The sequence below is a fragment of the Neopsephotus bourkii genome, unplaced genomic scaffold, assembly GCF_033783945.1.
Source record: "Neopsephotus bourkii isolate Nb327-2 ecotype Australia unplaced genomic scaffold, CSIRO-AGI_Nbou_v1 NB_1350, whole genome shotgun sequence".
NCBI lineage: Eukaryota > Metazoa > Chordata > Aves > Psittaciformes > Psittacidae > Neopsephotus > Neopsephotus bourkii.
In genome coordinates, this window is record NW_026901829.1 from 2,652,433 (window position 1) to 2,679,732 (window position 27,300).

A 27,300-nucleotide genomic window follows, 5' to 3' on the forward strand; every position below is an offset into this window, starting at 1 on the left:
TACAATACAGAAAATTCAGTGAATCATCTCCTTACATTGCCATTGGCACATAAATTTAGTCTCATTAGCAGGGGCTACTTAGTTCATTGTAGTAAACAAAGCTGCCGATATGACAGCCTCACATACTTTTCATTCATTCATTCATTCATTCATTCATTCATTCACATTTTTCTTAGACTTCTAGCATGTGCCATCGAAGAGACCAATGTTAAACATTCCTGGAGTGTCACAATATGTAATACAATAAAACAGATTACAACCATACCTTTCTTTCACAGCAGTGGTGCCAAGCACAGGTACACTGTAGCAATCAATTTGTTCTGCAGACAGTAAGGCTTTCACAGAATACTAATGCAAAATCTCTTTTCTTTCTCCTTCGACTTGACTCCCCAGTGCCTGGGTCCCGACCAATACAAGGAGGAGGGCAGAATGTCTTCTGCTGAGAGAACCACAACTACTAATCAAGTATACGTGTACAAGGGCACAGGATTAAACCTCCACCAGGCTTGACTCAGGCACCAAGAGCAGCTAAACACATACACAGCAAGGTCAGAATTAAACACACACACACACTCACGCGCATCTACTTGAGAACACTAATTTATCACACTTTACCACTGACTGCTTTTTACCTCAGGGGAGTAAAATTACATCCTGATGAAGTGACGAGGTTCAGACACAACAGCTATCAACAACAAATCAGATCTCACAGAAACAGGAACCGTGCTCCTAGGTGAACACCCCTCTTCAAAGGCTGCTTCAGGAACTCGCTGCATGTTGCACGTGTCTGTATGTGGGTGCTTATATGCGTGCACATGTGTGTGAGTGCATGGGTACGTGTGTTTGTGCTAGACGCACCATTAGGCATTGGCTAAACAGGAATGACAATGTTAAAAGTTCAAAAAAAGGCAATAACTCCCTCCAAGACAGTTTTCTTTTTGATTATATTTATCTTTACCTCTTAACATAATCAATCTATCAAGTCTAATTACGCCAGAAGAAAGAATTTGTAACATAGCAAATGTCAAACAAGCTGCTCATTTACCTTGAAGTTTATTAGCATAGAAATGCAGCATGAAGATGCTCTCAAAATATTGTCACTTGTATTCACATTTTTTAAAAGCCACTTAGCAGGTTTTTATTGCCTGGCATAGCTGGGTATTGCATTAGTTCTCAAAACAGACAAGGCATTATCTTAACTGTATTGCCCTTAAGCTAATGTAAGGCTTTCTTTAAACATTCAACTTATATTTAACTTTTCTCTTTGGCTGTCTTTATTTAAACACTTCTTCCACATTCCAGACAGCTGTATATATGTGGGTACATGTGTTTTCATAAGGGTTCATAGACGTTCATTTCACATAGCAGTGAAAAGTGAAATACTGAAATTTAAAAGGAGGGATTTTTGTCCCCCCTCAAGTTCTGCCCTGTCATGCAGCCTTCATGACATTTTCCTTACTGTACATGCAGATGTACATTTTGCCAAAAGCATTGAGATGAACCCTATAAGTGATTGTTGGGGGAGGAATACGGGGAGAGAGGGGGTGTGTGCGTTTAGCAACACCACTTTTGCACATGTTCCGTATTGAGCAGAAAACACTGTACAAATACTCCCCCAAATAACCCCCAAAATAGCAATTAGAACTCTACCTAGAGCAAACCAGCAACGTATCTTTGAAGTATCAGTGGGTTTGCACAGACACCAGGAAAAAGCAGCGTTAATCAATACTGATGAGTTTGTCCTTGACACACTGACCATGTCACCGGGCTATTGTCATGTGATATCATGTCATTTCCCCACCTGGCTCATGACCTTGTCCTTTAAATGACCCAAAGCTTCCCTCAAGTAGCAGGAGGCCCCTCCCCGCTGTCTCAGCAAGGTCGAACGGGTCAGCGTGTCCTCATCTATAATCCACCACCATTTGTCAGCAGGGAGGCTGGAGGAGGCAGGCTTGCTACAAGGGGAGAATGCCCAATTAGGCAGCTGTCACACAAAGCATAGGCTGCAAAATTATCCCCTGTCAAAAGAAAGAGCAGCTGCGGGTGCCAATTACAGCAACCTTTCAACCCTTTAGGTACTGGAAACTACACAGAAGTAAATGAAGTACAATTAGTGATAACAAATCGATGAATTAGGACAGTAAATTAGAAATTACTAGCAGGTGAGCTTAGGTCTCCCATAATACTAAGGGCATGGCACACCCCAGGCAAGGGCACAACATGCAGATTTCACAGAGCAGATCAGTTCCGTCCTATCCATCTTTCTTGTGTGGGGAGTGTTTTACTCCATTGTTTTCTTCTCACAAGCCCTTTCTGAGCCACATAGCACCAGGGAAAGGAAAATAACGCAACTCACAGAGGAAAGAAGTTGTAGCACCTGATCTTGCCTCTTTATCCTGGCAAAGGCATCTTCCTCCTTTCTCAGAGCCAGCACAAGCTCTCTCTAGTAAGCATACTCCATTTCAGTCCAACATTTGACATTTGCTGCACCTCATGTTCCATCTGAACATGATTCACCCCAGAAAACAGAAACAAAACAAGAACCAAAACAAGTGATAAACTCTCAGTACATTTTATGCCATTTACACTTGAAACACTTAAATCTGAGTTAAGTGATAGACTTTTGCCTACAGGGGGAAGACTGACTTCACCACATTTCAGTTCCCTGACGCATCTCGCAGTAGCATCTTTAAACACACATACAACCCTAAGTTTGCCAGCGAAGTTTCCATTCAGTGTTTTTTTGCCCTTTTTTTTTTTTTCCCCTTGGTGAACAATTTCCAAGTATTTTTTCACCCTCACTATATTCTTAAACAGCCAACCTGGAAAGTTACTGGGTGCTGGTACCCAAAGGCAGGTTCCACAGACCACAGTAAATCCAGCTTCTCCTCTGGTGTGTTGGGTCAGCCCTTTTCATATTGGGAGCTGAACTGGGGGCAAGTGATGGCCATGGGACCCTTGGGCTCTGCCCTCCCCGAGGTAGCCACAGAAAGGTGGTCAGTTTACTAGCCCACAGGTATTCACAGAACAAGGAGTCTAGAAAACAATAAGAAAAAAAAGGAATAGAATAAGGGTATGAAGATGGATCATTATCATACAACCACCTCAAACCATGGTTAAAACAGCTGAAACAACGGTTTAACAGTGGTTAAAACAATGCCTTTATATTTAAGTGCTTTGAGTCTAAGAAACAAACAAGTGTGAGGAACAAAATTCATATTCCAAGATGCCACCTCCTCTCTCCAGCCAGCTCACAGTCATTTCAAAGTGAAGGAAGCTGCCATTTATCTTGTCAATTCTCTCCTTTCATTTCCCATTCCTTAATCTCAAACCAACCTTCTTTATATTCTCATGCCTTGTAACCACACTGAGTGCTGAGGACAGCAGTCCAGATTTCTCCCAGAAGCATTAATATCTGCATGCTCACATTGTAATTCATACGTGTACTCACACACATTTATGCTAACACATTCACCAAAATATGAAATGTGGTAAAAATTAAGTCACTGATCTCCAAGATGCAATTTCCTATAGTTAGCTCTTGCTCTCTAGCCAGCATGGAATGTTTCACTGTCTAAAAAAGCCAAATCAAAAATCAAACAACCTCAAAAAACACACAAACCAAAACCCCAAACTTGCTTTCATAACTCTGATAAGAGAAAGCATAATACAACTCTAACTATAAATAGCTGTAAAAATGTTCATTTAGCAGCAGCAGCAATAATGCTCATCAAGTTTGACATTTTCTTTTGAGTAGCATATGGAAACTGTAGAGTACTGAAAGAGTTAATGTGTTTAGAATTCAGTTTCCATCATACTTGGGTGACTATCTCTTTAAATAATTTAAATCCTCTCCATCAACTACAAAGCTGTTTTGAAGCCATTTAGCTTTGTTCTTTACATGTGTTCTAATTAAGAAATGACCTTGTCATCACACACACCAGAAATCCTGGATTATTTCCTGCAGCAAAAAAAAAAAAAAAAAAAAAAAAAAATCCACGAAGACAAAAAAAAAAAAAAGGAAAGAAAAAAAATACACACTTCTTCCTTTAGCGAGGAACTGAGGAAGTTGTTTGGTTGGCTGAATGCTGAAGCAGTTTCACCGCATAATTTTGTGTGTGTGTGTGCTGCTGAATGTCACAGGGCGGGTTGGTGTGACCTTGAGCTACATCAGCAGCACAGCAAGGGTCGAGATGCCTGCAGGCGCCCTTGTACTGGATTTGCAAGACAAAAACCTTCAAACTGGCTGAAGGACATCTTAAATCTCTTCAAAGGTTTTCCGAACTAATCTGGGCTGCTCTTAGCCGGATCTGTGCCAGTGTGAGAGGCAAAATTAAAAACAAGGTCTTTGACAGGATGTTGTCTCCTCTTAACCCTTCTCATGCAGGCGGCAGAACATCACCAGCACGCTGAAGGGATACTTTCATAAGCCAGAGAGAGGAGCTCAGCTCAACCAGCAGCATTCTTTCATAACAGAATTATGTAAGCAGCCATTTACTGGGAATGGTACTGTTATTAATACCGAACACCCAGCCAGCCATCCCCAGCCCTCTGCCCCCTGCTCCCTGCCCCAGCTTAAACTGTGATGTTCCAGAGCGGTGCTGGGCTCTGTGTCCGAGCACTGCAGCAACAGACCCTTGCTCTCTGAAGGCTCCCTCATCCTCCTCAGGCTGCAGGCAGGAGAGAGGGGAGGTCAGCGCCACACTGTCCCAACCCTGCCATAAAAAAAATATACTGTGGGTGAAGATGATTCTTCTGAATGAAAGTGGCAGCACCTACCATGATCTGTTGCATGTTAAGGCAAGGTGGGTAAGAGAAGGCGGAGGAGGTCAGGAACATGCAGAGGGTTACTTAGGCAGGCATCAGATGTGTTCTATAAGAAGAAATTAAAAAGGTGTCCACTCCCCATCTTAACCTGTGATTTCCTCCTTGGTCATCCTGAGCCAAGAAGGCAGCAGAGGAGTGGATATTAATATGCGACAGGCCTACCAAGAGTTTGAGAGCATGACTGTATGCACTGGGGAGACAAAAATAAATAAATTAATCTGCCAGCCTGCCTGCTTTTGACTGCTCATCACCTGACAAGTGACACAGAGGCTTTCTACAATCTTGAGCAAGCACGTAGAGATAAGCTCTAGGAAAGGTGCTAGGAACACATGGTTACTCTACAAAACCACAAGTTTACCCAGTGGATTTGGCAACTATCAGCACATCGAAGGGATGGACGTTGTCTTCAGAAGCATATTTGCACACAGAACCTCCAACTTCAGTCAGTTTGCCAACAAGAGTAAGCTTCTGTACATCGAGAAAGTAACATGAATTCCCACATATGAAAGTGGAGAAAAACCATCACCACCTGCTCCCCATCCGTTTTAGCAGTAGTGTTATTGATGAGATGAACCTATCAAGTTTCTACAGGAAAAAAAAAATACAGATGATTTAAAATACTCAGTTTAATCAAGAGGAGCCAGCACTGCACTTCAGAACTGCCTTTTCCTATTTCTAGGATGTCCGCCAGGCAAGTCCTTGAGGAGAAGAGGAAGGAGCCGCCACTCATACCAGCAGAGGGTGTTGTGATTCTTCTCTGGTTGAGTACTGAGGGCTTCACTTAGCCTGGTTTTCTACAGTCATTTTTAAAAGTACTATAGTCTATTAGGCAGGAACAAAACACATTCAAGTTTACTGAAGAGGGACACAGCTTTGGCAGTTATGTCACAACAGCTATAACACTACCCTCCAACTACCACTAAAATAGACTCACTCTCTCACTCTCAAGAACCACGGCTCTTCTCACAAAATAACCTCTCCTTGTTAGAAGGCTGTAACCATTTTTAGTTTTCAGTAATATCGGTGACGGTGCCTTCTGTGCCAGCACAGGAGGAACTCGCACTGTACAGATGCTTTTCCACAGACCTGCCAAGGCTTTCAATGCCTTTGTTACGCTTGGACAGAGGGCCACAGCGTTCCTGCAGCACCTGGGTGTCAGAACAACCCCTGTGATTACTCAGAACAGTCTCCAGGCTGGCTTTGCCCTAGGGACCTGGCCTGCCTCAGCTCTGCAGCGCTAGGGAGCAGGAGGCTAGAGGTGGCACACAACCTTGTATGTCTTTGCTACCACCTCAGGGCCTCTGGCAAATAGACATTGAGCAGGTCAACATATATGGGTTCACTGACACTTCTGCAGAAATCTGTCCCTTTTGCAGCCTTTGAATGACAGGACACCACAGAGGCTGCCAACTATGGTTAAAATAAATAAATAAACAAACGAACAAATAAAAAAAGGAAGAGTTTGGTCCCATCCCTTAGCCTATTACACAGCTATTGTAGTACTGGGTCCTACACTGTGTTTCCTAGAAAACCTTCCAGTTTACTCGAGGGTTACCAGGAAAAGTAATTAGGAAAGACCCACTTAAAAGTAGTTCACGTTATATGTTTGCCTGGCAGAAAATACAATGAAGTATTTTCACACTGCACACAGCTGACCACGCAACATCCAGGGTTTCTAAAGTTTCTCCAACATGTAACAAGGCAAAAATACATTATGGGTTTTCCAAACATCAAGCACAGTGAAAACCCCAAAACAAAAACAAGAACTCCTCTTGCAGTGTTCCAGCTGAGCAGGGTGATTTAAATGCACAACAGCTTTCAAGCCAGGCAGTCACTGCTGCCAAGCATGGGACACATTGTGTGGCCCTGCCAAAACTATAAGCCAAAAGCCAAAAATACAAATTAGCAGCTTTCTTCCAGGGCCGCAACAGTCCAGCAAAAACTTTCCAAATCAGGCTGTCCTAAGAACATCACACACAAGCAGCAAGCGTGGTTACACAGCACTTAGCCATGACTCAAAACCTACAGCAGCAACCTCTGCACCCAGAGACCGAAAACACAGCCATCATGACAACATATCAGCCGTGAAGTCATTCATTTCTAACCATCTGATAAAAACAGCCCCTGTGGCCACAACTTCCCATGGCCAGCAAGCACTGACAGGCAGGTTTTTCTCTCCCTTCTTTGCTGCCTCCATGGGCATGTTCACACAAGCACACACAAGCCCTACAATGGACTGAACGAGCATTTTACAACCCGCCCAAGTACACGTTGTCCGTGCAACCTTAATTCTGCCATTCCTTAGCTGCTGATTCTGACTATACAATATGCATGTTCTTTAATCATAAGGCAGTTATTTCACACCCAGTGTGTGCAGAAAAAAAAAAAAAGGATAAAGATGGCAGAATTTAATATCATGTATTCTTTCCCCACCTGGACCCCATTATTCAATAAAACCATACCTGCTAAAGCAAAGATACTATTGACTAAAGCATTCTCTTGCAAGCAAACGTAGATGCTTCCACTGGTACTGCTATTAAGAAGGAAAAGTTGAAAAACTGTCCTGTGGTACTGTCACCCAGCACGGGTGACCTAACTTCCTGGCAGCATCTGAAGCAGCCCTTGGTCTAGCACCACGTGTGAGACTTCTAGAAACAAGAGTCAGCATTTACAATTCTCATTACTGCATATTCTGTTACTGTTTATGAGCTAACTGTTGTGTAAAGCAATGACAATTTAAAGACAAATTAGCTATGGGTGGCTACCAAATTTAAGTAACCAGACTAAACAGAGAAAATTTGATAAATTGCTCTTTGTAGTTCTAATATACTAGTATATTAGTAGCACTAATATTGTACAAATAAGGGTTTTCCTGGAAAAGGGAAGCATCACCAGATACAAACATAGTACTGCAATAATAGCTAAAACATTAGTACAGATAAATCTTACAATGCTTATAAAGAAAAATAGATCTGAAAAATTAAAATTAATACTACTATGAAGTGTTAGATACATCAACTTAATCATTTATATGGATTCTACATCTCTAAATTCATGGAAATTAAATGTAAGGAAGCAAAGGCAAAGAAGCCTTATCATTTGCTTATCAGTTTCAAGTATACTTTATATACCTAGTAGTCTTACATGGTATGCAATATACTACTTATATTAGTATATAAGAAGTTTATTATTACTACTGCTTAAGAGTAACAGTTAAGGGCATGATGTGCTGAATTGATCAAATACAGTGATTATTTCCATATCCACAAAGGGGGAAATCTTAATAGATTGTCAGTGTTTATACGGTTACAAAGGAAATAACCTTATTCTACTGAGATCTCAATTAACACCCAGACATCATCCACACCTTGCTAGTAAAACCAGACGTTTAATTTAGGTCTCCCAACAACTCTCAATTTCAGCAACAAACCCTTGTAGATGTTTTGCCAAAAGCAGTAGCTTCCAAACCCAGTGACACCTCTCCATGAGGTGCATCTAAAAAAAGCAAGGCTGACTGGATGACTACTTGCACAGATAGCACTACTTATTTGGGGGGTGGTGGTAGTGGGTGGTGATGGTGGTCTTTTCCTGATTCAAACATCTCAGATACCCATCTAAGAACATCATCAATACTTTATATTACATGCACTCAAATAGGTTTATTTTAGTGTTAAACTTGTCAATTTTAGTGTTAAACTTGTTAAATGCCCTGATCAGGAATTACATAAGCATTCACAGAAGAATAAGGTCTGTATCCACATTTAAGATTAAGTGTGTTTTGCTGAATCAGGGCCTTGAACCCTAATGCAGGTTTTTCTCATTGCTGTGCCAGTTTGTTTTATTCAGTACAAAGCCACCAACAACCTTTGAGTTCTTCTGCTCAAGGTCATTTTTAACATTCACAAGCACAGCTTTTTGGCTGTCTGCAGAGGAGAGGATTTTTTTAAAGTGCATTTCAGAGCAAAGTGATGTCTGGAAACATCTTTAAGTAGTGAAAAACATCCTTTAAAGTTGCCTTAATCAGTAGTCTGTTAATAATTCTACTTTGCTACCTATATTAACATGGGCTTTAATTTAGCCTTCAATCTCTGCAGCCACCTTTATCTGGAAGGTATAAACATGATGTAAAAATCAGTTTTAACTCCTGCAATCTTGCAAGTCTAAGATACACCTCCCACTCTTTGCCTTTGAAGACATCCAGTACAGAAACAGGTCCTTGAGCTCCTTCTGCTGTTCTGCCAGACACAACCTTTTCTACATTTGCACTTAAAAGGGAGGTGGGAAGATGGCTACATTCAACAATAATCTGCAATCTAAAAAAAGTCCACAAGTTGTTTATGCTTTATAAAGTTAAAGATTCCCTGTTCCCCAGTCCTCCTCTTTCATCACCCCACAACCTCCTTAGGCTTCTGTATCACTTCTTCCTTTCTGTAATTAAGGAAGTCAAACTGAGGAGAGAAAAGCAAGTATTTATTTTACACTTCTGATTGTACTGTATTAAGTATTATTTCATCAGCACCTGACTGCTACCGAAATGTCACAACCGGGGGGGGGGGGGGGGCCCCGGGGGGAAACATTTTTTTTTAAACAAAAGCTTCAGTCTGTGTCATCACTGAAACATTACGTTGCCAAGGACAATAGAAGAGTATTTAACGAAGAGTACCTGAAAGTTAATACTGGCAATCGCAGATATCATTACAAAGCAAGAAATGGCATACTGATTAGAGAAAATACTTATGAGAAGTCAAAAACTGGAAACGTCTGGCAGGCAAGCATCTTTTGTATACATGCACCTTATCTCCATATGTATGCATCTATGTTAGATGGCAATACTTTATCCTGGTACCCCAGGCCATTTTGAGAGAAAAGTAAGAAACTGACAACAGGGTAAGCACAATGCAAGAATAAATTACACTTGTGCAGTTCCAGCAATGATCACACTGCAGTACCCTTGCCACATGTCCAACAAAACAGCTGAAGCCAAAAGCAGTCAACAATGATTCCTAGTTATTGAGTACATTTGGGTACTCAGTTGCCAACTGCATTTCCTTCTCCCAAACATGCGTAATTTTATCTTCAACAATACTAATTCCTAGGCCATACAGTGATTCAAATTTCTCCTGTTCTCCAGCTAGCAAGAGCGTCAGAAACCCATCTATCACACTGATTCTCTATTTCGTTATTTCACTTTACAACATTCTGAATTTAGTATTGCAGGTGCTTTGCCTTGTACTCAAGCCAGTGATTCCCACTTTACTGCATTCATCTAAATCTGCAACATATTAGGCACCTTTTTTTTTAATCTTAGAAATTCAAATGTTTATGAATCTCTAATACCTTTGTAGGTTTTAGACCTCTTGACTACTTTCATATAACTCAAGTGGTATTAAATCTCACGTTGAAGTCCACAGAAGCTTTAGTAGAAGTGAGATTTATCCTGTTCCTAGTCAAAGGCAGTACTATAAACTTAAGTCTAGAATAAGTCATCAGAACCAGTAATGTTTTTTTTACTAGAAAATAATCAAAATAATAAAAAGGAAAAGGAAAGAAAGTTCTTCGGCAATTATCCTTTCCTTTCTTAGAAGCACTAGAAAGACCCTTTTACAAACAAAACCTCTTGTCTTGTTGTAAATACAAATATTCAGACCAAACACACTGTCTCTATAAAATGAACGCACAGATCCTAACAATTTTAACAACAGAAGATCATGCCAAACTATTGTCTTAGCACTCTAAAATTGTTCTGCTTTTTCAGAAGACAATTAGTTTTTATTTAGCGCACATTACAAAACATAATTCCAGTTTCTCAGAGTGTAAATGGTCTGTTCAAGTTCATCTAATTCTTGATATTTTGCCAGTTATAAAACTTTCTTCACCACCACCCCCAGGCTGCCTGATTCAAATAATAAAAATTATGAAGCTTTCATGAATTTTCTTACATGCACCAAAAGTTTTCAAAGCATTTACAAGACCTTTCTCAACTTTCACTTCTTTTCATTTATGGATGACTAACAGTATGTCTGTGTGCCAAACAAATGAAAAATGCATTCTTCAAGAGGCATGAATCTACACAAAACCACAGATTCGCTGAATTAAAATATCACTATACAATTATTTTCCACAAACAAAAACTAAAAGCAAAGAGGGCTGAAACACCTCTACTGTGAAGTCAGGCCGAGAGAGTCAAGGGGTTGCTCAGCCAGGAAAAGAGAAGGCTCCAGGTGTACCTTAGAGCAGCCTTCTAGTACCTAAAGGGGGCCTATGAGAAAGCTGGAGAGGGACTTTTTACAAGGGTATCCAGTAAGAGCAAGGGGGAATGGCTTTGAACTGAAAGACGGTAGATTTAGTTTAGGCAGTAGGAAGAAATTCTTTTCTGTGAGAATGGTGAGATGCTGGACAAGCTCAGAGAGGCTGTGGCTGCATCACCCCTTGAAGTGTTCAAGGCCAGGGTGGATAGGGCGAGGGGAAGATGTTCCAGCCCATGGCAGGGGGGCTGAAACTAGGTGATCTTTAAGGTCCCTTCCAACCCAAACCATTCAATGATGCTTTACAAAACAGTGTATACATAAATATCAGATGTCCTTCTACAGGTTGTTTCATCTTTCAGTGGTTAATGGATAAGCCACATTAGGGAGAGAAAAGAAACAATGCCCTAAACCTTTCCTCTTTCACTGTTTTCCATGTTAGTATTAACAAGCATCAAACAAAGCATGACCAATTAAAGTACCGACCATTGAAACAATAAAGGACCCAATTTATTTGCTCACAAGAGCAGAATTAACATTATAGTAACCCCCAAAGCATATGACAAACAAACAACTATACACAGAGTTCACCTACACACATCCCGGCGCCATAGATCCCAACATTATCCAAAGGATCACCCATGCTCATGAAGCAACCTTCTCTTCTCATCAGTCACATTCACATTGCATTGTCGCATTGGAACATAAAGAACAGATGAGAAATGTCTGTGGGAAGAATCTCATAGAAAATTTCCTTCCCCTAAATCTCTTCTTATGCATAAGGCTTTCCACAGCAGGGGCAATTTGGCTTTGGAATATTCATGCTCACTACCACCTGACATCAAGGTTCATTTCTCTGCAAAAGAGTCTCCAAAGGATAATAAAGTAAAAGCCTGAACACTTGCAAGAAGCATGTAATAATGCAGAGAAGCAGTAAAGATTACTCCTGCTCTAAGCAAAAGGAATAAATAGATAATCATAGAAAAGAAACTACTAAGACCTTCCAAAAGCCTTCTACTTAACAGAAAAAGAAAACTGGTTTCAAACATAACAACCGTTGACATCTAATGCACATGTCTTTCCAGGTGAGCTGGGTCAGAAACACATATAAAGCCTCTTTTCCCCTCACCCCTGGTTTATTGGTTTTGGTTTATTTTAACTCTTTTCTTTTAATCTAAACCAGAATGCCCAAGCTGCCACTTGCTGGCCAGATGCAATCCACTGTAACCATTTATCTGACCAGCTGCCCACTCCTTGCTGTCCTCCCCAGTGGCTAATTAGATATAGAAAGGAAACAGGCAAAGCCTAGAGGAATTACTCTCACATCTGATTTCCCACTGCTATATTTCATGAGAATCTGCAGCCTCCACTCAAAAAAACTGGGCAGAAATCATTATGCAGTAGAGATGGTGCTCATGTGACTGTCGTATATGCCTGTTAATGTACATGAACTTTGTTTCATGTCTGCTAGCATGACCAGTCCCACGTCAGCATGACTGTATATTACCCACATATTTGTTACATATGTGCTACATCCCAACAGTTCTCCACATGGCTACAGATGCTGTCATCTGTGGTCCAGACCCTCCAGAACAATGCTGCTCCCTGGAAAGGTCGAACACTAGTTCTCCCAATCGACAGGCTTCTCACCAATCCAGGCAACAAATGCTTTAAACTGGGGTGAGTTTTTCCTTTCCAGACAGCTACACTTCACTGAGGAAGGCTCTCCATGCTCACCCAGTAACATTTTACTGTAAGTTGAGAGTGACTGCTAGCTGCTACCACAACTTAATCAGGGCATGCATACTAATGCTCTTGGACTGCTGCCATATTTTCCATATATGTTTTATTATAGCTTATCTCCTTAATGTGGAAGACATTTATCTTTGATTCTTTCAAAATGTGAAAGGAAAAAAAAAAACCACGCCACACTGATATTGTAGAACTGGTTTTAGCACAGTCCAGACTATTTTAAATTGGGTCACCATAAGCTCTTCAGGCAGATGTTTCTTTGTCATCAGAGTAACAGCACTGAGTTAACTTTTGGTTTAACAACTTTTCTGAAATTTAAGGGCTAGAATTTCTAGTAACAATCTGGTAAACTTCTAGCCAGAGTTTCCCAATTTATCAGCAAGTTTCAAAATTAAGAGCACAGAAAAAGAATTTTGCCTATGGCATTGTCCTCTCTATTTTAGTGAGCCTTACAACAAGCATAGAGATTGGTAAATACAAAGACAACAGTGACTGAACCCAAGTAGGAGAAATCTAACCAGCTCCAACAACAGTTAATCATGAGGTGGAGACAACAGACAGATGACGGAACAAACACAGAACTTGTAAAACAGTCCACAAATTCAAGAGCAGATTAATGACTATGACCAATGAGGAAAAAAAAAATATTAAAATAATCTCACAGACCCCAACCAACCATCATCAGAAATCTGAAGATCTTCCCATTCCTTACATAGCAAAATCAAGGACCACAATGAGAAGGAGCATAATTTCAGGAACAACAAAGGCTTACTGATACATGCTTTTGGAACAAAGCAAGTCAATTGCATTCTGTTAGTTAAAAAATAAAACAACCCCTTCCAAATATATTTTGAAGATGAACTATATCAGAACATAATTTGTTCTAGAAACCTGAGTATCTTGTCTTATGGAAAAACAAAACAACCCCAACCAAAACATGTACTTATATTAACTTGACCAGTTGCTCACAAAAAATTACCAACCCACATAAGAAACAGGATTTACTAGTCTTTCATAATGGTAAGAGACACAAAAAAAATTCTTTAATCCACCCACCAAGAAAACAACTTTCCACATCAGTTGTTTGAAACAGGAAACAAATCTAATAAAGTACTCCAAATGGAAGTAGCTTCTAAAGTCATACTTTCTTACAACTACTAATATGACATGCAAACGTCACACAATGTCATTCACCAACAAAGAAACCCTGGTTTATGCATTACATACACCGCGCTACCAACACCCACAAGAAAAAAGGCAGGAAAGGGCCAAAACTTCTCTGACTAGTTTTCTTCTCTACTTCCAGAGCTGAGCTCCTCCATCAGACTAGTCAGGGTCTGCAGTTTTTAAGCTGTAGTCTATATGTGTTCACTAAAAGCACAGTACAAACATATACATGGATTTGAACTCTGGTTTCTGGATCTATCACTATATAAGAGAAACCCTTTTCCTCTATTGGCTGTGCATGGCATTTGCACTCTTCTACCTTTGCCTCTGTTCCTGCTCTCCCCCAAGTCTGTGGCGAAAACCATACATAAAACAAAACACAGAATCATAGAATGGTTTGGGTTGGAAGGGACCTTAAAGATCATCTAGTTCCAATCCACATGCTCCTTGCTTACAATCTGCTGAACTTGATAATGTCCCCGTCAAAGACTTTTTTCCCTTTTAGTCAGATGTAACATATCACAACTCTAGTTCTGTGCATGTAAACAAAAACAGAGTAGGCAGTTTTCTGCTGCACACACTCAAAATGTAACTCATTTCAGAAAAAAAGTTCTTGGCACTGCATAGCTTGATATATGTACAATGGCTTTATATGGAGCAAGATACAGAAGTTTTGTAGTTATTTCTAATAGGGACGCTCTTTGGCCAGAACCCTCCTGTTCTCTTGTGTAATGTCTATGGCAGAGCCAGGGAGTGTAAGAGGCTGAATGTTACTGTTCCCCTGAGAAAGGAAGAAGTTGCTCCCTGGAGATGGAACCTATGCTGGGCAAGGAAGCAGCTTCCCATAAAGGCTGGCATGTAAGAGGCAAGACCTTCTGGTCCACCCTCCAAAGAAGTCACTAGCACAGCTGAGCACCTGGGTTACTCTCTTCTCTTGTGACAGCCAAAGAAAAAAGCAGAAACCAAACTGCAGTTACAATTTTCCATCAAGGTCACTCTCACTTAAGAAAACTTTTGCAATGACCATACAATGAAACTCAGATTTTGCCATGCAAAACTTTGCTTTTCATCAACTTCTGGAAAAACTTACTCTTGGAGAAGGTGAGAGAGAGAGAGTATATTTTAAATAACCCACACTAAAAAAGAAAGTCTGAAGGATACAGCTGTTGCAGGCAAACAAAAGAAAAATACTTGGTTCTTCCTTCTTATCTAATAGAAGGATGTAGATGTCAGCAAAAGAAAAATAGGTGATACATGACCTCAGGCTTTTGTACTGCAGACACTTAAAGAATCCAGGTTGATTCCTCATCAGGAAGAAAGGCATTCTGAGACAATTTGGAGGTTTTCAAAGTTACACAAATCAGCTGATTGAAAATACAAGTATAGACAGGGGTCCTGCAGAAGTAATTAATGATAGGGGTGGTGGAATAAACTACTACAGGTGGTGACTGAAGCAGAAAGTTTAAAGGAGCTCAGGAAAGACCAAAATTACTTTCCAAATTGACAATGGAGCAGCAGCATCAAAACCAGTCACTTTGCTTTTTGTTCCTGCCAGGCGAGACTTAATACTGCATGCCATCATTTTAGTGCATCATTTAGGTCTTTAATATTGTACAGCATTTGCTTCTATTAAAAAACATAGGCTGCACAGCCATCTTATTTAAATGCTACAATGATACATCTCAACAGGGAAAAACTGACATTGTACCAAATGTGCAGCACTCATGTACGGATTGGACCAGCCTTTCCAAGAATCACATTTTATGTGGATTCAGGCCACCCCAGGCCTCAGGTACAACTGAAAGGTATCCAGAAAAAGATGCTCCCTGGTACTACAGCTGCCCCAAGCTAAAACCCACATATCCAGCCAGGTCTGACGTGTTTCCCTCCTCATCTTCCTTCCTTCTGTTACACAAGGGGAATCATTACACAGCTCAAGGCTGTGAGACTATTTCAGCTTTAATCTGTGCCTGCAAGACGACATGAATATAGACCTCTGGGGCTGTGCTGAACTCAGGCACTGTCAGAAGCTCATCCTAAGCTATGAAGTCATTTGACACTGCTCATCATTTTCAAGACCTAACTCAAAAGTAGACCTGTTTGAATAGGCTTTGAAAGAGATGCAGAGGATATGCAGAAAAACTGATTTAAAAGGCACGTATTCAGAAAAAACAAACCAACAAATCCAAACCCCAAAACCAAAACATAAACCAACAACAGACAAAAACCACACAGAAAGCACATCACCACCACAAAGAAAAATGAGCAATAACAAAATTAAAAGCAAGGAGATCAAGAACTGAACGAATAAATCAGATATAATTCAAATACTTTTAGTCAGCCATGTCGCAGCACAACTTATTTCCTACATTTTAATCAGTACACACACCCCTGAAGAGCTGTGTCTTAAACCACATCACTTTGGTATTGCTACCCAGCTCTAGTTTACATCTTTGTCTTTCTCAGGATTGAGAGACTTTATTAGTGTTTGGTATACAGCATGGCTCGTAACCCTGTGGATGAACAAGATGAATAGAGACCTTTCAGATCTTTCCAACCTCCTCAGTAGTATCTTCTTCAAACACTTTTAAGTCAGTGCCTGGGTTACTTACAGTTCTGAAGGTCAGAACACATACTTGAGGATGGGGACAGACATGGGAGGGTGTAGCAGGAAAGGGGAAAAAGTTAAAGGAAGAATAAGAGGGGAATTAAAAGTGGTGTTACCAAATCTGGGGTACCAATTAGAAAAAGAGAAACATTGCTTTAAAATACAACTTTAGGCTTTAAAATACATTAGGTGAAGCATCAGCCCTACTAGTCAATTAGCTAGCTTTACTGGGTATGAATCTGGTTGCTAGCATTACTTGAGCTTTCTCCGCCCTCACCCTCCCCCCAATCACAGTTTCATTGTAAAAGAACTTAATTATTATTTTCATTGCCAGGTGCATACATTATAAAATGAGCCCACACAGGGACAACGAGCACTTTAAGAAAATAGGTGTAATAATGGGAATGATCTGTTTATGGGTTTTTTTACAATAAAGACAATCACAACAAGGTTACCTTTTAAAACGTACTTTAATAAAATAATTCATAGTACTGACACCCCTTGTTTTCTTAAAAAAGGATTAGTACAGTGTGTTGAATGTTAATACAACTTAAAATCAAAACTCTTTTTATTAAACTTCCCTATCAAAAGTTTCCTGAAAAATTTAACTTGAATACATATCACAATAACAATAATAAAGCTGGCTTGTTTGGTTGTGTGGGGTTTTGGGGATTTTGGTTTGTTTTTGTTTTGATTTTTTTGTTGTTGTTGTTGTTTGGGTTTTTTTTGTTGTTTTGGGGTTTTTATTAATCTGTTCCAGAGATACCAAATTGTAACATGTATACAGAGAAAGAATACTGCAGCCACCAAATAATATGCTGGTATTCCAAATAACCGCAGGAAAAGTTGAGAAAAAAAATAAAAGGAATTTGAAAAAAGATGCATTTATTTTTTTATTTATTTATTTAGGAGTTCTGCAGCATAAACAAAATTTTCAAATCCCCAAAGCAATAAAAGCAGATTTGTAGAGCTATGATTAAAACAAGTGAAAGAATGGTAACATCTGCATATTACTTATAGTCCAAACAAAGGATTAAAATTACTAAGTAATAACAAAACATGAGTTCTTGTGTTTTATGTGGCCCTATTCAACAATACAACACAACAGTCTAATTTTACCCAGGAAGCAGCTTCAACAAATACCATTTACTTTTCATGACCCACCAAACATGTGCTAGGTGATTTACAGGTAAGCACCAAGCCCATCACCAGAACGTACACTCTGTTCTCCAGTAATAGTGTCCCTGTGGAGCTCACTGCCTGACCACTTGTCATATCTACACACGTCCAGCTGTAAATCAATCACTGCTAGATGCGGGCAATTCAGTGGGCTACTACTTCCAGCTCCTTGAAGATGCTTGCTGCTCCAGAGCTGGGTGAACTATGCATTCGCTCACATCTTCCCAGTGATGTTGCAGGACTTGGCCTCATAGCTCAACCAACCGCTGTTCTCCATTTACACTGACACCAGAAGAGCAAGGATTCACATGGGTTTGCTTCTGCTGCCATTAAGAGATGGCATAAAGATGATGCCCTTCAATGCTTCAGCATGAGCTATTTGCCCTACCTGGGAAGATCTCTGGATGCCCTGGAATGCCAACTTCCATTTTGAAAAGCCATTGAGTCTTTACTCAACTAGGATGGAGGGCATCTGACACTTAACCACAAGCCATAATAACAGAGCGCCATAGTCTTTCCATTCTCAGATGTGGACGCCAAGCCAGAATTCACTTGAACAAATAAAGATGTTTACAATGTAGGTGTCTGTATCTGAGCAGGTCATTATTAGTCTTCCTTTACAGCCCATGGGAAGAACCAAGCTCTTCTACTGGACTCATCCTATAGCATATGCCTAAAGGAGGTCAAACAAATCACACCCTGAAAGTGCCTGTTTCTGTTCCTTGCCTTCAAAGAGCTCTGCAGGGTTCCTGTTTCTCTTTGCTCACCTTGTACAGGGTCTTCTCCCCCATTCCAGTGCAGTAGACATCTATAACATAGACAAGAAATCCCATGCTATACCCTAACACCACCTTAACCTTTTCCTTTTAAGAATCAGTAAAAAAAACACTGATAGTGTAAATTCTTGGAGTTTCCCACTCAATACAGTGGATGCCTGCTAATGGAGAACACCAGTCCTTCACATAACTGCTTTTAGTTACATGACACCAATCAGTGTGTTTATTTCAAAACATCCAGCGGCTTGCACTTACTCTTTCAGTACTTTCCCCTCAGATGTCACAAGAATTGCCTCACTCTGGGTAGTAAATGCTTCTCATTAGCACAGCAACTTCCTCTGTTCATTACCAGTCTTCAAAAAAAGACCTAGCTAAAGATCTTTCCCTTTAGGTGTGACCTATATATTTCCTTCTAGTTTATTTCCTTTAAGTTTTCAATTTCTTAAGTCTTTTTCCTTTCATTCTGCATATAAAAAAGATAAAATAAATCCAAAATCTGCTGAAACCAGTGAATCTTCAGTTAATTTTGAAGCAAGCCTCAATATTTCTTGTTTCCTAACCTTTCTAGAAACAATTAACTTTTTCCTCATTTCTGATCTCTTGAATTGTCTTAAAACATACTCCCAAACTTCTCTGACTAGAAAATGGTTAAAATGTGCTCCAGAAAGGGAGGTGGTTAAATTTCTTCTACCCTGTCCAAAGCAGACATGCAAACTGAACTCTTTCAGCCTGCAGGACCAGGCAGTCTCACATGAACAAAAAGAGGCATAATGTAGCTGTACTGTTAGAAATTGGTCTCAGCTCCCTGGACTAAAGTTTAGGGCTTTAGCTCAAATGTATCTCACCTCCTGCTCCCTCATATCCTTCCATAACTATAGGCATCTTGGTTGGCTGCTGGGTATTTGTCAATAAATGTTCACACATCTCCCAGGAGCTGTAAGATAACAGAGCTTTTCCAGGCCTAGTACTAGCATTTGTATCCCAACAGTTTATTCCAGCTTTGGTACAAAGTCATCATGGAACACTCCAGACAAAACCCTTCCTTCCCAAAATTACTTTGTCCCTGAACATTTTTCTTCACTCAACTGACCAACCTCATCCAAAATTACAAGGTTAAGAAAAAAAAAGAAGCATGAAACACCTTCTCATGGGGTAAAGCAGGCCTTATTACAGTCTTTTCAGCTGTGAGGCTTGGGGAGGGTACTTTAAGCTTAAAGGAACTGGCAACGGTTTTAATGGTTTCACAAATCTCGTTTCCCAGCAGGAAGCAAGCTTTCTGTGCCTGGCAGCAACTGTAGAGTCTTCCACAAAGCTGAAAGAAACCAGCACTTATCTAAATTTAACTTGCCATACTTTCAAACTGGTCTGTGTGAGGAAACGTCTTTTGCTTTCATTTCATGCAAAACGTTCAATTAAATTCTCTCAGGAAAAAAAAGCCCTTTTATGTAGAAAGGCATGTATGCTATTTTTTCTTTAATACATATTTCATTTGTCTTCCCACATGGCTCAAGTGGAAAAAAATCTTTGCGCAGTGATTATAAACCCACATTAACCTGCTTTTCTTCAGTGGCAAAGGGGAACAGGAGAAGCACTGAACAATTCCTCATCTCCATAGGCAAAGAAATAAGATAAGCCTGGAACTGAGCCAACCCTGCAAGCAGACTCTAGCAGACCAGGTTGGGAGGGCATTCCCCAGTGAAAAGTCCTTCTCAAAGAACTTCCTGCCAATGGCTACTTGACATTAAAAACGAGGATGATCTAGGTCAAGTATCCTGGTTGACATTAATTGCTACGTTGGATCACAAAAGCAGGCAGCCTCTCAGCTGGAGCTCAAGTCGTGTTAAGCTTAAAAGCAAATCAAGGCCAAAACCTTGACTTGTACCCAGAAGCCAAAAGGAAGCCAACATAGCTGCTGAAGAACTGCCTGAGCGTGTTCCTACCACCCATGCCCTCTCTGCACAGGCAGCTGCCTACTTCTCAGGGTGAAGCTTGGTAGTTCTGATCAAGTGTGGCCTCTAGAACAGGCTAGCCTGCAGCCTCACACAGATGTTGCAAAGTCAGACTGCTGCCATGACATGGAACACCCCCAAGTACCCTTTTCTGCGTCCTTATGCAGAAGGCCGGAAGACTGCTGGCTGTACATATCTCAAAGCCAGCAAGTTACAAAACTCTTTTATATAAGAAGACAGATGAAACAATCCAGTTACAGTAAAGTAGTACCTCCTGCCTTTAGTGCTTTACCTCTGTTTGCTGCTACTTTTATTTCTACGTATTCTGGAGACAAAGAATGTGCAATGTCCAACTGGAAAAGAAAGATGACCTGGAAAAGCAAGTCATCTTTTCAATGACAAAAGCACAAGAACAGGTGACTCCCAGTTATCCAGCAAAGTCAACCAGTGCTTCCGAACAGCATGCATGAGAGTGCTGCCTGAAAATAGAATTAAAACCAACTAAAAAAAAAAAAAAAAAAAAAAAAGTGCAACAAACAACCCTTCCCCCACCCCCCAAAAAAAGAACAAAAACAAAACAAAAAAAACCAAAACACCCAAATCAAGCATAGAAAGCCAAAAACAACTCGACTCCTCCTTTTTCCTTTTTGGTGTTTTTTTTTTTTTTTTAGGTCAGACTGGAACCACTGGAACCTCTTTCCACATATCCTTCCAACTATTTCCAAAATATTACTTAGATGAAGAAAATGTTATGGTACATAATGAGCTCATGTAAAGAAGAGGCAATGCCACAACCCCTTGCAATTAATGTATCCTCAAAGCTAGAGCTGAAACAAAACAACCAGGCACTCATCTTGCTTATCCATACTGCTTTTCAAGGCCAACACAGCCTTTTATACAAGGCATAAAAGGAAAGATTAATTTTTAAACAGTAAAAGATGAAAATATATATTGTTGTACTCCATAACTCATAGCAGGTTTCCAAATTGTAATCAATATTTTTCTTTGCATTTAAGCATTGCTGAATCTTAATGCTTTTTATTTGTCCAAGTGCCAGAAAGAAATAATTTTGTTACAGATAACTATATTAGAATCTGACTGTAGCTTTTGTAGTTCCCTGCAAACCCAATATGGGTTAAGTGCCCATCTGTGTTGCTACAAAAACTTCTTTACAGTGCTGTAACACAATAGCTTAAGCATCAGACCCTGAGCTAATAGCATACAACCCCCTAACTATATGTAGATCTGAACACATCTGGAAAACCAGAAGTCTACAGCAAGTCCAACAATACTTGCATTATTTTATTGAACCATTTAAGAATACAGGTGTCAAAATACATTTTTCAAAAAAGGAAGAATATCTGGAAGCAGTAATTTATTAATCAAGCCAACTATTTGGCACTTACAGCACATGCAGTACCGTGGACCATCAACAGCTCAGTTAGCCCAATGGCAACACAAACCCAAGTTAGTCAGTGAAGATACCCGACACTTTCTCCAAATTTTGATAATAATTTTAGGCCAAGTACAAAATTGCGGCAAGGATCATTTTCTAAAAATCTAACCCGTGCCATTTTGAAAAAAATCCCAAAACCACAAGAAAACACCCAAAACATAAACCCAAACATACCAAAAAAACTCAACCTAAAACATAATGCTTTAAAAATACTATTTTTTTTTTTCCCCAATACAGTGCATACTGCTCAAGACCCAGGTAAGGCATAAAATGTTAAAATATGGCAAAAGCCAAATTTATCTGCAGAGTACTTATATTGAGAAATGCTGTGTACTTATTATAATAAGTCAACAGAAATCATCACAGTCTGCCTCTATTACTGAGGTGAATTTCCCAGTGATTATGAACTACAGCAGATCTTTCCCTTACTCATTGTGGACATTAGGAAAAGGTTCTTCACTGAGAGCATAGCTGGTCACTGGAACAGGCTCCCCAGGGAAGTTGCCACAGCACCAAGCCTATCAGAGTTCAAAGAGCATGGGGACAATGCTCTTGATCACACATTTTAGTTTCAGTCCTGTGAGGAACAGGGAGGCGGACTTGATGACCCTTGAGTCCCTGCCAACCCAAGATATTCTGTTTTTATACCGTATTTGCCATCAACAAAATGTTAATAAACTGTTAATACTTTTCAAGAGACTTTTTTGATTTTGAAAATAGCCTTTTCCATTCTTTCATTCATATAAGGACATCAGTACTTTGTGACAGGTCTCCTACAGTCTTCAGAGCAAAGCTCTGGAAACATTAGATATTAAACAGGTATTATATACACAAATTCCTAATGCAGACAACAGCTGCAGAGACTGAAGATTGATGGCAGGAATAAAGAACACCAACCAGCAAGTCCAACTTCTGCGTTAAAGGAAAAGTGCCCTTTACTTAATCTTGTTACATGTGGCAGCCAGCTACATCCAAGTCATCCATAGGGGAACAGACCGAGGCTTCACTCTGCACAGATTGGAATTACTTTTCTGCATTAAGCAGAGAACCAAAACATTAAGACTATCCAGGACTCCTTAAAATGGCTAGAAAGGTGGAAAAGGTTTTCTTAATTCAGTGCGTTCACACTGAACACACCGCAATGCACTACTTGAAGCCACAACACATACAACTCCACATTTCCCTCTGTAATACACCTCTTTGGAAGTGCCTGTTTCAGCTCACAGATTTATTAGTTTAGAACAATCTAATCCCAGAGACCCCTACCTTCATCTCTGTCCTACTGTAGTAAGCAATTTTTCTATACCACATGCACACAAAAAACAGGAGAGCATTTAAGGGACATTTATCTCCTTTTGATCCAGAGATGTTAAAATGAGCTGTTAATAATATGTTAGGGAGTTAAACAAAATGCCTGGCTTTTAGCAGCAAGGAAGCTATAGTCTTCCAAAACACTTTGCTATGAATATGCTACCGGCAATTCTAGACAAATTTAAGAAGTACAGAATTAATTCCTATAGAAAATACTTTTATTACCTGAAAAACATACACTGCTTGCTTTTGCATACCTCCCTAAGAACATTACTTTAGTTAAAACAGCATGTTTTCTAAGCTATTAAATAAACTGATACACTCTTAAAATTTTTTGTTTGTTTTGTTGTTTTCTTTTTTTCCTAAAACACAAAACCTATAAAATGGCAAACTAAACACCATTTTATTTTCTCTACTTACTAATATTCAGTTTGGCTATTAGCTAAGAACGTTTTTGTGTTTCTGGGTCAGACAAGTCTTTTGAACCTGAACTTACAAAATTACATCTGCATCTTGTGATTGATGCCTCCTTCTTCAAATTATACTAACATTTTCATGTGTGCCTACTGTTTCTGCTACAGAGTATTTCTGGATCACAGAAAGGCCTGTCAGTTAACAGAGGACTTTCATAAGATCATTTTAGGCAAACTTGTTAATAATTTAAGGCCCGTCCTCTTCACCTGTTCTTATAAAACTTAGAGGAAATGAGTGGTCTTCATAAATTCAACTTCTTTTTGTTTCTTTAACTTTTTTGTTTGTTGTTGACTTTTTTTTTGTGTGTGCAAATTAGATCATCCAATTCATTCGTAAGTTACTGTGGTAATATGCACCTTTTCATACAGCATTAGGCTAAAGTAGTCACTTATTAGCCATAGTACACAGCTGTGTTTTATGATGAAAGAATGCAATACACACGAGTCAGGCTACTGATTTAATAACATTTCCTTTGACAAAACTGTAATAAGAGTACCTCATAAGACTGATACAAAACCATCCTCAAATACCTGATTATGGTTTTTTTTCTTTTGGAGAGCTGGTAAAATAAAGCAGGGTAGAACAGAAAGCTTCCAGTCTCCTGGAAGGAAGCACTCTTCTTGTTCAGAGAATTACCTAAAATATGTAACTAGTGTTTTGTTTATCCATCTTTTGTTGCTGCTCTTAATCATGTGCCTATAGGCTCCAGTGAGCCTACTGGGGAGTCAGCATTAAAGAAAATTAAAGAAAGATTGCCACTTCCTGTCCCCAACTTTGCTTCTACTTGTGCCCTTGTGCAAACCTTCCCTTAGGTATTCTCCTCCTCCTCCTCCACTAACACTTTGATCAGTAACAGCAATCTCTTCCCTGACCCTGCAGTAAACTGGCTCAGGTAATGAAGATGGCATACACATTTGTATTTTTAATAGGACAAATAATTGTGTCTCCTTAAATTGCTCCCAACAGAGTAATACCACTGTCTCTGCCTGTACCAGTACTGTGCAAGGACTGACGGGCCAGGGATAGGACTTCCCTGCTCAGTGAAACCAATTTGCGGTATTAATCTGTGTGTACTTGGTCGTTATAGGTAAGGATTTACTCTTGCTGTTCTTTTGTATTTCCCTGTCTAATTAAGTGAATATGCCCAAGCCTTCCCTCACATATGCAACATCTCCATTCTGTGCAAGCAAAATCTCACATGATTGGACACTGGTTTTAAAATTAAGACACAGGTCAGGTTCTTGTTGCCTTCTGATCTTTAATTTAATCTAATCTAGTAAGAGAAAAAAAAACAACAATACAAACAATAAACCCACAAAATAAGAATATTTATTCTAGTTCCTCCTGAAAGAAGACTCCGTCTGGTGAGAGTGTTACCTGTTATCTTACCTGGTCTTAGTTTTGTCCCAAACTAATCCATAGGCCAGTCTAATACAAGGCACTGCTAGGAAGATGGTGCCATTCTTTCTAGTTTTATTCAATCATCCTTTCTTTTATTTTATTTTACTGTACTGTTAAATAATGCCTCCATGCATTAGATGCATTACAACCAAGTGTTTTGTCAGTGCTATACTGAATATCCACCCAGGAATGCTGGCATAAGCTTATAGGGCTCTGAGATGGGGCATAACCTTGCCACAGATCTCCCTTCCGGATGCTCTGGCCAACTTAAGTCCCCACACTTTAGTCCCATACCTGTAAAACTTTAGCAGTCCCATTCTTACCCTGTTGTAGTGTGTTCATGTGGTTTTATACTCCAAAACATAGTGAAGTGCTACTTCTAGCTACAATTTCTGTGTTCCTGTATTACAAAAACAATCATTAGCATATGAATTAGATGGGGGGAGGGGGAAGTGAGGGAAGGGGGAAAATGATCACTTTTTTCTTGGATATAATCTACTCCTTCCAGCAAAAGGAAGCAACAATAACCAAGCCATCAACTCACAGGAGACCCTACAGTTCCACTAATTTTCACAATTTCCTCTAGAAACAGGGCACAGTGTAGTTAAAGGACTTACTGTCCTCCTTGGAAAAGATGTATTTACTGCGATACAGCTATTAAAAGGAACAACTAAAATAAATGTTAGTTAGCAGATTAAAAAAAAAAGAAAAAAGTGTTAACTGTTTGGTTATAAACTCAGCATTTACCTCTAAAAAAAGAGCTCATTTTCTGAAGGCAGTAGGGCTATTTCCCCTACACTTAGGTGTGTTCCACTTTGAAGTTCTCCTACACTGTGTCAAAATTTACAAGAACAGGAAGCAACCAAAGCAAACCAAGACACATTTGCCTCATAGGAATTAATATTTCTAATTCCCATGGAATTAATACTTCTAAGCATCATGAACGCGTAATTTGGCATGTTGAAAGAGATGCATACAGCTATCCCTTTAAAAAGCCTCATTTAGGACCAAAAACTTTTATGTTCTCTTTCTCACAGGTCTATGTTCACATGCTCTAACCTATTTTTAGAATGTCCCTCCTAGATTAATTTTTAAACTCAAGTCTGGATACATTTTGCCCTCTCTCTGCCCAGATATCCCTGTTGAGCCTGTCCCACTACTGAAGAGAGCAAGGACATGGAAGTGAGCTTGACACAGGTTTACATGCCAACCTTTCCCACTAAGGGCAAAAAAAACAAGATGGGCAAAGAGTCACCCTTGTACACAAGAACAGGGCATAGCACTTACAGGCCAAGATCTGTAACTTCCTACAGCATGAATGCTATTATATTCACTTTCTGTCACAGCTGGTGACACAAAGCCATCTAATTAAATGCTGAAAAGCTTAAAAGAAGGAAACAGTACTGTTCCCAAACTTTTCCATAAAAGCGTATAAATAAGCATAACTCCCTTCATTCAAGGGAGCCAGCCCAAGCTTAGGCTTAATAGTATCTCTACAGAATAACCCCACCACAGACTTTATACTATAAATATGTAACTAAACCTTCTGGCATTTTTCTCTTGACTAAATATAATTTAACTTCTATAGGTTTAGCTATGCCTGATACTGCTCACAAACGTGACAATTTTAACCAAAGTAAGTCTGTTTATATATTTTTATTCAGAAGGTTCTTGTACCTGAAAGCCTGTATACAGCACACATCTTGAAAGTAAAGACTTCAGACAACCAGAGGTGAGAGTGTGAACTATTTAAGGAAGAAGTAAGTTGTGTTAGATTAAGCCAGGTCTTTCCATTCTACTTGCAAACAGCTGGAAAAAAACTCTAATGGTGATGGAAAGGGGTTAAGGAATTTAGCTAGTTATTTCACATAAGCTAACCAATGAGCTATATCTGCAGAGCAGAACTCAAGCAGCCACTGACAGATGTTAAAGCCCCTCCCCAAAGCTGGGAGGTACAGCGTGGATCTGTTCATTTTCCTTCCTAGAACTACTCTATAATTTTGGTTACATGTCACATTTTGCCAGTTTTCCACTTGTGATGGTTTATGCCCTAGACTGGCTGCAAGGCTTAGAGCAGCCCAACACCACATATATTTAACGACTTATTTTGTCTCACAAAATATGCTTTAAAGTTCTTAATGCAATGACCATATGA

At 39.6% G+C, this 27,300-nt stretch overlaps 1 protein-coding gene across 5 annotated transcripts in view; it reads right to left on the reverse strand.

The window, feature by feature from the left end:
* Window positions 1–27,300, reverse strand: part of NRIP1 (nuclear receptor interacting protein 1) — an 82,624-nt gene that overhangs the window by 37,184 nt on the left and 18,140 nt on the right. Inside the window, exons 3-4 of one of the 5 annotated variants that reach the window (XR_009727423.1) lie at window positions 2,823–3,036; window positions 1,547–1,955 (exon numbers count right to left, since the gene is read on the reverse strand). The exons of 3 other annotated variants lie outside the window; for them this stretch is intronic. The gene's annotated coding sequence lies outside the window, so the exon portion shown is untranslated. Of the gene's footprint in view, window positions 1–1,546; window positions 1,956–2,822; window positions 3,037–27,300 lie in introns of those variants that run through there. One more of the 5 variants, XM_061366687.1, reaches the window with a different exon arrangement.